Raw genomic sequence first — 13,927 nt, 5'->3', positions numbered from 1 at the left:
CCACCAGGACTGGGTCTGGCTCTTCCTCCCCGACCCCATAGACTGACAGCCCTGATCCCCAGCAACCAGGACAGACGGCTGCTAGCTCCCCTCCCACCCCCACTCACCCCAAAACTGCACCTGCAGATAACATACCACAGGGACCAGTCCAAGGAAAAGCAAGAAGGCAAGACAGGAAGAGAAGGGGAACTGAGCGGGAGAAACCACAGTGAAGGGGATTTACCCCACATGCTGAGGTGGGCTTCCCAGAAGCCTGGGGGCATGGGAGGCCCACAGGAAATGAATGACAGACAGGGGACTTGAGAGAGCATCCGAGCCAACACCTGCACTCTCCATATGTGCAAATGAGGCCCAGAGAGATGAAGGCACTGCCTAGAGGTAGGGGAACCCTGGAGTCTCTGCAGCCAGCCTCTGCCAGTCCTCCCAGAGCTTCTGGGCCTCAGTTTCCCCTCTGCAGAATAGGGGGTGATGCTAATCCCTACCTTGCTTGTTTTCCAGGTCTGTTCCAAGGATAAAATGAAGAGAGAGAGGACTTTGTCAGCTGTTAAGTACTGTGCCATGAGCATCAGTGATGGACAGAGTCTAGATGGTCTTTTTTTTTTTTTTAAACCTCTGATTCTTTTGTGTGTGTATGTGTCATTTTTTTTTTTAATTTTTATTTTTGGCTGCGTTAGGTCTTTGTTGATGCATGCTGGCTTTCTCTAGTTGCGGCGAGCGGGGGCTACTCTGTCGTGGTGCGTGGGCTTCTCATTGCGGTGGCTTCTCTTGTTGTGGAGCGTGGGCTCTAGGCACGCGGGCTTCAGTAGTTGTGGCACGTGGGCTCAGTAATTGTGTCTCATGGGCTCAATAGTTGTGGCTTGCGGGCTCTAGAGCACAGGCTCAGTAGTTGTGGCCCACGAGCTTAGTTGCTCCATGGCATGTGGGATCTTCCCGGACCAAGGCTCGAACCCGTGTCCCCTTCATTGGCAGGCGGATTCTTAACCACTGTGCCACTGGGGAAGTCCCGTCCAGATGGTCTTTGCTCAGGGTTTGGGGCTCAGTCAGTAATGGGCCTCAGCTGCAGGGGATCAGAGTTCTGAGGGGCCAGAGAAGAGGGTGGGTTCTGGGCCTTGGAATCAGGTGGACTTCAGCTGGGACCAGCTCTAAACTGACCTGCCCCAGGCTCTGAATTGACTCCTGGGAAGGAGTCAGGAAGCAAAATGCTGACCCAAGCCAATTCAAGGGGTCAAAGTGTCTTAACCTCATGAGAATGCTGGCTTGACCCTTTTCTGGAAGTCCACAGTCCCCTTCGCTATTCCTGGCCCAGGAGGGGCCTGCATTCAATGATACTCCAGCTGCATCCTGGAGCCCAGATGCTCCCCAGGTCCCAGCCCAGGACGGGGCCTCACTCTGTTCTGGGGAATGGCTTCTCCGTTTTTGTGATTGTGCCCTGAAGTAGAACAGGCCTGAGTAGGAAGCTGGCTTGCTTCCTGCCCCATCTGGGCCCTCAGCACATCTCGCAGATACTCCCCCGTATCAGTGTATACTGCAGATTCAAAAGAGAAAGAGAGGAATCACCCCACATATCGGTTCCAGGCCCTTGGCTCACATAGCCCTTAGCTATGCCAAATATATTAGTGGTCCCTATTGTCTCTCAAGCCGGCTCCTGGAGGGCCTCAGTTTATCTCCCACCCAATGGAGTATGAGCAGCCCTAACCCAGGGAAGAGCTGCTTTCATTCATGTAACCACTTTAGTTCCCAAAGCCCTTGCCTAGCCCTTAGCTTGGCTGCTCTCCACTGCAGCCTGAGAAGCAGTTCCATTGCACAGATAGGGAAGCAAGGCCCCAAGAGCTGGGGAGTGAGTTGCCCAAGGGCAAAATGTTGGAGCTGGGAGGAATCTGTCTGACTCCAGGATCAGGGTTTGCATATGTCACTATTGTTGAGGAGCTGGTAATTGGGACAGGGTGGGGAGGGCAAGAGAGACAAACCTTGGACAGACGACACAACAAGATAGAAACTGAGTTAGCTGGGGGACTGTGGAACTCAGGGGACAGGGGAAATTGTTTCTGCCTAGGGGGTCAGCCTGGAGACAACTGCATTTGAGGGGCAGAGACAAAAAGATGCAGAGAGGAGATTCCACAGGGGGAATAAGCCAAAGCCAGCCCAGAGCTAGGAGAGGTCAGGGCATCTTCAAAGAAAGGCTACAATATTGATCATGAACTGAAAGCTTGGCAGGGGAAGGGGCGTGGCAATCACAGAAAATCCTGAAGGCCAGGCTGAGGTCTAACATTGTTGGGGAGTCAGGGATGGTGCAATCCTTCATCCCCACCATGTTACACCTTCTACCCTCTTTGAAAAATCAAACATCATCACTCCCTCTTGCCTGAACCAGAGAAAATTCCGCCTTCCCCACAGGCTCAGCTGTGAAATCATTTCTACCTGTGCTGACCTCAGTGGCATCAGGAGCAAGGACTGTCTCTGGGCTGAGCCATGAACTGAAACATGCCCATCCCCAGGTGAGATGGGGTAGGTGTCACCACTCAGCCTCTATGGCTATTTATAGACTCTGTGTCATCCTCAGAAACAGCAGTTTCTCTCCACTCAGCCCAAGCGGCTTCTTATCCAGGGTGTTAATGGATTTCATCACTCAGGGACCCTGTAATGCCATCTTTAGGCCTCACAGAGCCAAAGAACAGTCAGGACGTGCTGACATCCAGGGGTTGCAAACTCATATACCGGTTGGGGCCAGGCAGAGACACACTGGGATGAAGTGTGCTGGGCAAGGCTATAGGGAATACGTGGACGTGGGACTGTGTCCAAACACCACAATTAAAGGGGCAGCTCCTGCCCAGGCCAGTCAATTTTTGTATGTGGACAATGGGTCCAGTGTAGCCAGATCTTTTCATTTTTCAATAAAAACTAAAAACATTATGTTTAGTGGAAATCTCCCAACTTTTAAATGTTGGGAACTCATTTTAAAATAAAATTAAACCCTGAATGAGCCCTAAACAACATATTTACAACCTAGCTAGGGCCTCTGAGCCAATAGTTTATACGTTCTGATCTCCACTGTGTAAATGAGAGAACTGAAGCTCAGAGAGGGACAGAAGCTTGCCCATGGTCACACAGCCTCAAAGTACTGGAACTGTGGTCAAACCCCTCTCTTCACACTTGCCAGGGCCCTTTCTACAAGATTCACTCAGAAGACATGTTTTCAGAGCACCTACTAAATGCCAGGCCTGAGCCTTGCCCTCAGATACAGAATACCTCCGGCCTCTCCCAGGCTGCCCGTGTGCCGGGCAGGGGTGAATGTTGTGGTCGCCATAGGGTATGCAGTTACAGGGGTCCTGAAGAGCCTTCCAGGAGGGACTGGGAGTGAAGGAGGCCCTGCTGTGGTCATGGGGTGGGGTTTTCATGAACGATCAATGCCGGTGTCTGTCCCTGGGACAATGTGCCTTAGGTAGGAGGCCTTGGACTCCATTTCTCTTGGTTCCATCTGGGGGACTGGGGTCCAGGAGAGCATCTGTCATGGGAAGCTGACAGGGAGCCCAGAAGAGAGGTTCTTGGGTGAGAACCCAAAAAGTGAACCAGAGCCTGCTAACAGGCCACCGTGATCACGTCATTCTCTGGGGGAATTCCCCCGAGGCATTCCCAGGCTTCTTGAAGTCATTCTCAATGCATCAGCCTCCCTCTGCTGCTTCCAGGAAACATGGGTGTGTCTGGTCCCGAGCATGATCTGAAGCAGAGCACTGTGGGAGTCAGGAAGAGGTGGGCAGAGGAGGTTTCTCTCAAGGCCCCGGGTGGTGGTGGGCACAGTGAGCAGAGAGAGGCCTCAAGGGGGAGGTCTGGAGAAACTCCTCTTCAGAGTCCAGCTGGGGCTTTAAAGGTCACCTGTGCAGGGCTTCCCTGGTGGGCGCAGTGGTTAAGAATCCACCTGCCGATGTAGGGGACACAGGTTCGAGCCCTGGCCCAGGAAGATTCCCATGTGCCGCGGAGCAACTAAGCCACAACTAGTGAGCCCACGTGCCAAAACTGCTGAAGCCCACGTGCCACAACTGCTGAAGCCCACGCGCCTAGAGCCCGTGCTCTGCAACAAGAGAAGCCACCACAGTGAGAAGCCCGTGCGCAGCAACAAAGACCCAACGCAGCCAAAACTAAATTAATTAAAAAAAAAATAATAAAGGTCACCTGTGCAATCCAGGCTGCTGTGGGCCCCTGGGGAGCAGCCAGCAGGGCAGGACAGGGCTCACCCCCCAGCCACCTGGTCACAGAGTGGAGCTGAGGAAACACGCTTCTGAGTGTACCTACTGTCCACTGTGATCTGGGCAGCCCTGGGGTGACTGCCGCCCAGCTGGCACCTTGACTACAACCTCCCGAGAGACCTTGAGCCAGGGCACCCAGCTAAACCACGCCCAGACACCTGACCCACAGAAAGCCTGACATAATAGATGCTTGTTGCTTTAAGCCCCTCGGTGTTGGGTCATGTGCTATGCAGCACAGATAACTAATAGACAGATAATACCTGTAGCACCTTGCACCCAGCCAGGGCCCTTTAAAGCCCAGCTCCGACCCCATTGCTCCACACACAGCCCGGCACTGACCTCCCATCTCAGCAGGCTTGTGTCACCAGCAGCTCTTGGCAAAGATCTCACGGGCACAGTCAGGGACAACCGGCCCTGAGAGACAGGCCTGACAGGTCTTGGTAAGGATGTGGACCAGGCTGCTGTTTTGTTTTTTGGGTTTTTTTAAAATTTATTTATTTATTTATTTATTTATTTATTTTGTGGTACGCGGGGCTCTCACTGTTGTGGCCTCTCCCGTTGTGGAGCACAGGCTCCGGACGCGCAGGCTCAGCGGCCATGGCTCACGGGCCCAGCCGCTCCGCGGCATGTGGGATCTTCCTGGACCGGGGCACGAACCCATGTCCCCTGCATCGGCAGGTGGACTCTCAACCACTGCGCCACCAGGGAAGCCCTGGTTTTTTTTTAATTAAAAAAATTTTGGGGCTGCGCTGCACGGCTTGTGGGGTCTTTGTTCCCCAGCCAGGGATCGAACCTGGGCCCTTGGCAGTGAGAGCATGGAGTCCTAACACTGGACCGCCAGGGAATTCCCAGGGCTGCTGTTTCTGTCTCACTCCTCTGAAGGAGAATGCCTGAAGCCTGAGAGAGAGAGGGAGTTGGGAGGAAGCCCTCGGCAAGAGGGCCTGAGCTACGGTTTGGCCAGGGCATGCCGGTGGCCTCGGGGAAGGAACGGTACCTCACTTGATGACTCCGTGCTGGGCTCTGAACTAAGCACTTCCTAGACGCCGACCCAATCATCAGGAGGAACCTGCAAATCGGGGATTATCCCTGTCTGACAAATGAAGGAATAGGCGTCCAGAGAGGGTAAACGATTTCTCCAAGGTCACGCTAGTGTGAAGTGGAGACTGGAATTCTTCCCAGTTCCCCTTGGCTGTGTGTCTTCCTTCAGGAGTTGGTGGGCTGCAAGTGGCACCTCTTAGGTGAATTATGCCAGATACCATCCCTTCCATGCAGCCTTTCTTCCAGCTAGCCTGACACTGTGCTTGGTGATTTAGACCTGAAATCTCATCTAGTCCTTGTGATAACTCCACAAGGGAGAGGCTTCTGTCCCCACGTGGTGGTGACAGCTCCAAGCCTGAGCGGGGAGCCAATGACTTACCCAAGGCCACACGGATAACAGGTGGCTGAGCAGGATCTGACCCCAGGTCTCGCTGACTTCAAAGCTTGTGCTGTCCCCCCACTGGCTGGGCCTTCTTGCCCTAGAGAATCTACCGTTGGCTTTCAGCCCTGCAGGGGTGGCGTCTGCTAGCACAGGTGAGCAATGTATAAACACGGGCACAGAGTTTATTCACGCAGTCCCTGCCCAGAGTCAGCAGGAAAAGGAGCCACCGGCAGGACTCAAGAGCTTGCCAAGGAAGTCCATGTTAGCCATCATGCACAACCCACCCCCACCTGTGCTGACCAGCCCAGGTTGGCATCATTATCGTAAGGAGGGGCCCTCACTGCCAGGTTCCCCAAAGGTGGGACTTGAGTCCTTGCCAGGACTATGCTGCTGCTTGGGCAGACCTTGTCTGAGCTCTGGTCTCTGCTCTATGGCTGCAAGGAGACAAAGAGGCCTGCAATTCTGCTGTCCCTTTTCCCTTTTCTGGTCTGTTTGTTTCTCCTGTTGACCTGTGTAATTTTCTTGAATCTATTGGCTTGACCCTCAGTCTCTACTACCTAACATTGATACCTCTTCCTCCTCCATTTCAATGAATCCCTTCGAATCAACATCACTTACCCTCTGTGTAATCAAGATTGCCCACCATTGATGCCAGGTGTTGGTTTTTTCTTCCAATTAAGATGAGCACTATGGTCTTAGATGCTTGATAACAGTAAGAATAGCCATCATTTACTGCACACTCAATAAACTGCACATGGTAAGATTTTACATTATTTCTTTTTTCTTTCTTTCTTTCTTTTTTTTTTCAGTTGTGGGATCTTAGGTCCCTGACCAGGGATTGAACCCAGGCCCTTGGCAGTGAGAGCTCAGAGTCCTAACCGCTGGACTGCCAGGGAATTCCCTACATTATTTCTTAATCCTCCCATGGCCCTTAAGAACAGGTACTAGTGTAACTGCTCTTTAAAAATCAGGTCTCCAAGGGCTTCCCTGGTGGCGCAGTGGTTGAGAGTCCGCCTGCCGATGCAGGGGACACGGGTTCGTGCCCCGGTCCGGGAAGATTCCACATGCCGTGGAGCGGCTGGGCCCGTGAGCCATGGCCGCTGAGCCTGCGCGTCCGGAGCCTGTGCTCCGCAACGGGAGAGGACACAGCAGTGAGAGGGCCGCGGGCAGAGGTTATGAAAGCTGTCCAAGGTTCCAGGGTCTTCTCTGGCGTTAAGTAAGTGGCCGAGCAGCCTGTATTTGGCCCAACTCGGCCTAATTCCAGAACTAATCTCTGTCGTCACTGAATTTTAGTACAAAAGGTCAGCAGGTACAGGTCAGGCTGGGAGAGGCCTCAATTTATGTAACAAAGATCTCAGGTATTAGATGAGCAGGGGCTTGGAAAATTGATAAACTGGCAGTCTGTGTTCCTAAGACAGTGTGTCAGTATCACATGCCCTGGTACTGGGCTGGCCCGAGCACACCAGGAGATCACAGTGTCGGCCTCAGTTGCACGTGGACAGGCCCCACTAATTCAGCAGAAGACGCAGCCAGCAAGTAGAGCAGGGGACCTGGGGAATCAAGGGGACAGCTCTAGCAAGGTTGTTCACTAGAGGATGGGGTGGGCACGATGCCATCTCCAGAGTGATGAGGACTGTCACAGACAGAGAACACAGTGGGCTCCCTTGGCCTGAAGCTGGACCAGCGGGGGCCAGACTGGGGACAAGAAAGCTTTCTATCAATCAGTGATATCACATAATGATACTCTGAAGTAGTAAACTCCCCGTGACTGGAGAGATGCCACAGAGAGGAGTCCTACTCAGGGTGGTTGGTGGACCAGGTAACCCATGAGGGTCTGTTCCATTCTGAGACTCTGCGATTTAGACCCCAAAAGTGGAGCAGCTAGAGGGGAGCAGAAAGAGCAGGGCGCAACCTCAAATTCATGGATCGGCATGTTGGTGAGTAACATGTAACGTGAAACCATGACAGGCAGAAGAGAATCCTGGCGTATGGTTACCGGTTGCGAAATGGTCAAAAGCTTTGAAGTAGAGAAGCAGATGGGAGGAACTGTAAAGGAAGATACAGAGCTCTTTTGAGGCATGCGTACTTTAAACACCTGCCCTGCCAAAGGCGCCATGGGCGCAGCGGGGCAAAGTGACCTCTATTTCTTTCCCAGGTACCTCTTGCTGTCCTTTCCCTCCATGCTTTGGGGCAGACAGCCTTCAGAAATAATGACAAAGAAATCAATACTTGGCTTTGAGGTTTCCAAAAACCCTCAGGACACAGGCTGTTGTTTTAGAAAATGTGCATGATTGCTCATCCAGTCTTTCCACAAGACTTTGATCCACCCCCAACCCACAAGGGACTCTGGGGGCTGGAGGAGGAGGAAGGCTATGGAGGGGAAGCAAGTAAGTTAGACCCGTGGAGGGACATGAGAACCTGCAGATGAGCTTGGGGAATCCGGAAGCAGGGACATTTTGAGCCATGTTTCTTGAGTCCAAGAAAGGAACGAGAACCCAGGCTCCCCTTTCCCTGGTGGGTCTAGGACTGGGTGTGTCCAAGCAAGTGAGTCCCCCAGCCCTCCTCCAGCCGTGGTGTGGCATAAGGAGCAATGAGCATATTTCCTGGGGAGACCCAAGAGAGCACAGAGTGACGCAGTAAGTCTGAAGACCTGGAGGTCTTGTAGTTGAATGAGGAGATCATGGTAGGGCATGGACAAGAGTCAGATGGAAATAAGGATGTCAGTAGACACCAAGGGATCAGCAAAGACAGCTCTGACAGATGCCCTGACCCCTATTTTGACACTCTGTAACCTCCAGGAACTTAGAGGCAATGTTGAGAGAAAGGATGGGGGAAGGGTCTTCCCCAAATTACTCAGATTGCTTCCGACATTTGGGCCAAAATAGGAGCTTGAAAAAAGAAATTAACTTATAGAAAAGTAAAGTTAGTTGTGTATCTTGCATACGTGGCCTTGTGGACCAGAATTCATAGGCATTACATGATTAAAGAGCTTTCAAACAACCAGGCAAAATATCAATGTGGTATGTGTAACTTTAAGAGAAAAATTGTTCATGAAAATTAACGAGAAATATGTTAGCATCTCAACAGAAAACACATAGAGGAAATGATTAGGCTGGTCACAAACTGCAAAATAGAAATGGCCAGTAATCAGAAGAAAAAGGATGTTCGAACGCACTGGAAGTTGTGGAAGGAATGTCCACGAGAGCTATGGGATATCATTTTAGCACCATCAGTCTTGTGTATCGGTCCATCATTTACCCCTAATGCCTTGCGCTTTTTTGTGGTTCTCCACTGTGGCCCAGCCTCCCTTCCTGACTGCCTCATATGGCAGCCACGAGAAGGCGTTGCTCAGATCTCTGTCTGCAAGGCGTGGGGTTGGCCCAGGCTGCTGGCCTCTGAATCCATTCTCACGTCCACCCCTGAACCACAATCCCTGCGAAAGACTGACTGAGTGTGGAAGGGGTGCTACGGCAGCCCCTCTCCTGTGAGACACGGACCCCTCTGATGGCCGATTTTGGCTAGAGGATTCCATCCCACCAACCCTCCTCCCTCCCCCCTGCCTGCTTCCCTCCCTCCCTCTATCCTTCACTCAAGGTCAGACTTGACTGACAGTCTGACAGCTTTCCCATCCTCCCCCTTCTCCTGTCCCATTGCCTTTCACAGGTATTTCCCTTAATACATTTCCTTCCCAGCTAATCCTGGCTTGGCATCTGCTTCTTAGAGGCCCCGGACTAACACCCCCTACACAGACTGGGCTCTTACCTCGTGGGTCCACTGCCGCAGATGTAGCCTCTTCCCTCCCTGAACAGCGACAGTGTTGCTGTGTTCTTACAGTTAGAATGTCCACCTCACCAGGACGGCCAAAGGGGATTACAGTAGCAATGATGTCTCAGATTCCGCTCTACCTGCTGATCAAGTCCCGCGACCTTCGGCAGCCGTGTTCCCCTCAAGCTCCCCTGCCCCTTGTCAGCTGGGAGGTATCATGTGTACCCCCGAGCTGGTGTGCTCCTGCTGAGGGCTGTCTCTGCTCTGCCTAGTGCCCCCAGCAATGCACCAGAACCCCATGTAAGTGTCTGGGCAGACCTCCCACTCACTCCTTTGGGGTTTCATGTTAGTTTACCAGAGCTGCCATAGATACTCTAACAAATACCGCTCCACCACGGAGCTCCATACTCTTGCCCGCTGCGGGCTCCCCACGGCGGCTGCTCCCCAGGGCATCCTTGCAGCCGCGGGCACCCTTTGACACAGCCTCCTGGAAGGCTGCTCTCTCTGACCATAGGCTGTCCTTGGGCCGTGTCTCCTGGTTTCCTGTTGATCTCTCCAACAACCCATGTAGTTCTGCCCAAGCCTGGGCCCACCCAGCAGGAGCCCCATCGGGCTCAAGTGGTCAGGCCGGCGTATCCCACTGTGCACAGTTGTTGCTGCGGCTACCTAGAGGAGTGTGGCCTCCCAGCTCACCCCACTCCTTGCCAATGAACCGAGAACTCTTTCCTGAAGGGAGAGCCCAGGGCACCCTCCACGGCTGCTGGATCATTAAGACAGGCTGCTTTCTGGTCCCTCTGCCCAAACTGCGTCTGGAGCAATCGTTCTAAAACACACATCTCTCCCTTGTGAAATCCACTGATAATTTCCATCACCTCCAGGATAAGGAGCAGATTTCTGAGTTGACCGTCAAGGTCTCCGCCCTCCCACTTGACACCGTCCAAGGCTGCACCCACTATTTAGGGACATGGGATCGGGAATCAGGCGGCCTGAGCTCACACCAGGGCTCCCTGCTGACTATCTGGGTGGTCTCAGGGGACTCAATTGACATGGTTCTTATTAGAACAGGAGGTTAACGATGGTTCCGCTTATGAGTTTTCGACTTTACAATGGTGTGAAGTTGATACACAGTTGGGAGAGAGCATACTTCTAATCTGAATTTTAATCTAGCTATTTATATGTGTTGTGACCGTCTCTTGTGACGCTGGGCAGCCACAGCTCCCAGTCACCCACGCGATCACGAGGGTAAACAATCAATACACTGACAGCCATGCTGTATCCATACAACCAACTCTGCTTTTCACTGTCAGTACAGTATTCAATAAAGTACATGAGATTCAACACTTTATTATGAAATTGGATTTGTGTTAGATGATTTTCCCCAACTGTAAGCTAATGTAAGCCTTCTGAGCACATTTAAGGTTGGCTAGGCTGAGCCACGGTGCTTGGTAGGTTAGGTGTTTTTAAATGCCTTTTCTACTTAACGATATTTTCAACTTAAGATGTGTTTATGGGGACATAACCCCATCGTAAGTTGAGGACGATCTGTACATCCTCTGCAGGTTGTTGTGGGGTCTGATGAGATGCTGCAGGTCAAGCACTTAGCGCCCTGCCTGGCACAGAGAGAGGGCGGAAATGATCTTTTCAGCTCAGATCTGCCTCTCAGTCAGCACGGCCACAGAGCCCATGAAGGACTGACTTCAGGTCAGGGGGTCTCTGTCACCCCTAAGCTCTGAGTGAAGAATGAACAGAAGGGCCACCCTCAGGCTCTGTCTGCCTGTTGAGGGATCAGAGAGGCGGGTCCAGTCACCCCTGGCAGGAGTGGACGTGGTCCCCTGAGCCAGACTTGGCAGAGTCACCTTGAGGGCTGAGCGCCGGCAGAGAGGTGGAGGGAGGGAGAGGGAGGGGGTCTGTGTGCCTGCGGGTGTGTGTCTGGGGAAGGTCGTGTGGCTGGGGCTGTGGGCTGCTCGCCCTCCCATCCGCAATCCCTGTTCCAGCCCCATCAGGCACCGCGGTGGGACGGCTGCTTACTGCCCAATCCTGCCCCCGGCCCGCAGGCCACTCTCTAGGAGGCCTTGTTTGCTGGGGCCCCCGAGTCCCGCCTGGCGCCAGCCTGGCCCGCTCAGCTGTGCCCCTCCCCAGGGCTTTCCCCACAAGCCATCTCCTCCAACAAAGAGCCAGTGTCATCGGGAGGGCAGGTGCTATGCAGGCAGGATGGCAGCCAGGCCTGCAGGATTCTGGGCAGCCTGATCACAGAGGAGTGTGACCAGGGTCTGGCTAGTCGGAGCCAGGGCTGGCAGGCTTTTCATTGTTTTCGCTGGTTTTGAGCCACTGCCCCAGAAAGAGTTCGGGGAGGGAGGCAGGCATAGGCTTGGGCTGGGGAGATGAGGTATATTTGCCAAGTCGGTGGCTACAGGTTAGATGAGGGCCCCCCAGGACGGGTGCAAATTCTCTACCCTCCCCACTATTGGCCCCAGGCCCCAGCTCAACCCGAGACCAGCAGCAGAGAGCTGGAGTCCACCCCCTTCAGGCAGGAAGGAGACCACCCGTCTGCTCAGCAGACTATTGAAACTCCTGCTTGGGCCCGCTGCCCACTTCTCTGCTGCTAGGTTGGGCCACCTGCTGGTCCCACAGGGCCAGACTTCAAATATCCATAGCTGGCCTGTCAGCCCTGGGGAAGGGGTCCCCACCCACCGACAGGGGGACGGTTCTCTGTGTATAGGCTGGCCAGAAACAGGATTTAAGCCAATGGTGGGCCAGGGCTGCTGACTATCTCAGGCCATATCAATAAGGGCCAAGTACCTAAAATGAGGGAGGTGAGAATCACCTTTGCTATTTGCAGCTCACACTTGTGGGAACAGAACTATTTCCAGATATTAGAAGTGTCACAGAACAAAGACAAATAAATGGACGTTTCAGAGAGTAATGAATGAAAGCTACAGATTTTAGGACAGCGTGAGGATAAATAGAAATCTGTCAAGGATTTCATGTAGGTTGTGTTTTTCCCACCAGATTATAAGCTCCTCGGGGGTCTTGTTCATCTCAGTAATTCCACCACCATCTCAGTCTCTCACTCCCTGTCATCACTCAGCTCACAGTGATGGCAAGAAAAACAGGATAGACCAGTGGGTGGATAGATGGATGGGGGATGAGTGGGTGGGTGGATGGATAGGTGGGTGGGTGAAATGATAAACAGCCAACTTCTCAGACAGGGCTGGCTGAGTAATAACTGTCTGAATACTGCCCTGGGAGGAGGCCAGAGAGAAGCTGCCCTTATCAGCACAAAACCTAGGCTTCTCAACGATTTCTTACAGAGGACGCAAAAGGCACTAAAACATAAGAGATGGATAACTTAGGCTTCGTTAGCATTAATAACTTCTGTTCAGCAAAAGACATCAATAAGAAAATGCAATAAAGAAATGAAGCCAGGGCTTCCCTTGTGGCGCAGTGGTTGAGAATCCGCCTGCTAATGCAGGGGACACGGGTTCGAGCCCTGGTCTGGGAAGATCCCACATACCGTGGAGCAACTGGGCCCGTGAGCCACAGCTACTGAGCCTGCGCATCTGGAGCCTGTGCCCCGCAACAAGAGAGGCCATGACAGTGAGAGGCCCCCGCACCGCGATGAGGAGTGGCCCCCACTCGCTGCAACTAGCGAAAGCCCTCGCACAGAAACGAAGACCCACCACAGCCAATTATAAATAAATAAATAAATTTAAAGATCTTTAAAAAAAAAAGAAGTGAAGCCATATCCATATGTGATGATGGATGTGCACTAGAATTATTGTGATAATCATTTCATGATGTATGTAAGTCAAGTCATTACTCTGTACACCTTAAACTTATACAGTGTATGTCACTTATATCTCAATAAAACTGGAAGAAAAAACCCACAAAATTCAAAACTAGATAAACTAAAGAAGTGAAGCCACAGACTGGGAGAAGATATTCACAATGCATACAACTGACAAAAGTTCATATCCAGTAATATAAAGAACTCTTATAAATCAACACAAAAAGGCAAACAGCCTGGTATACAGTGGTCCAAAGACGTGAATAGGCATTTCACAAAAAAAAGGTATCCAAGTAACCCATAAGCATATGAAAAGACACACAGTATCATTAGTCATTAAGGGAAAGCAAATTAAAGCCCCAGTGAGATAGCATTATACAGCCACTTGGATGGCTAGAATTAAAAGGTTGGTGAGGATGTGGCATAGCTGGAAATTTCATACATTGTTAGTGGGAGTGTATAATTGGTACCATCACTTCAGAAAACTGTTTGGTACTTATCTACTAAAGATAAAAACGTGCTTCCCTATGACCTAGGAGAAATTCCACTCCTAGGCGTATATCCAAGAGAAACGAGTATGTCCATCTGCACAAATACTGTATTTGAACGTTCATAAGAGCCCCGAACCAGAAACAACCCAAATGCCCACTAACAGTGAAATAGATACACACGTTGGAATACATCCATACGATGGAGTACCACCAGCAATAAAAA

The sequence above is a fragment of the Delphinapterus leucas genome, chromosome 16, assembly GCF_059928025.1.
Source record: "Delphinapterus leucas isolate spDelLeu-1000000601 "Yukka" chromosome 16, BTC_Dleu_Yukka2, whole genome shotgun sequence".
In the NCBI taxonomy this organism is placed as follows: domain Eukaryota; kingdom Metazoa; phylum Chordata; class Mammalia; order Artiodactyla; family Monodontidae; genus Delphinapterus; species Delphinapterus leucas.
The sequence above is the reverse complement of the archived record's forward strand: the minus strand, read 5'-3'. Positions refer to the sequence as shown.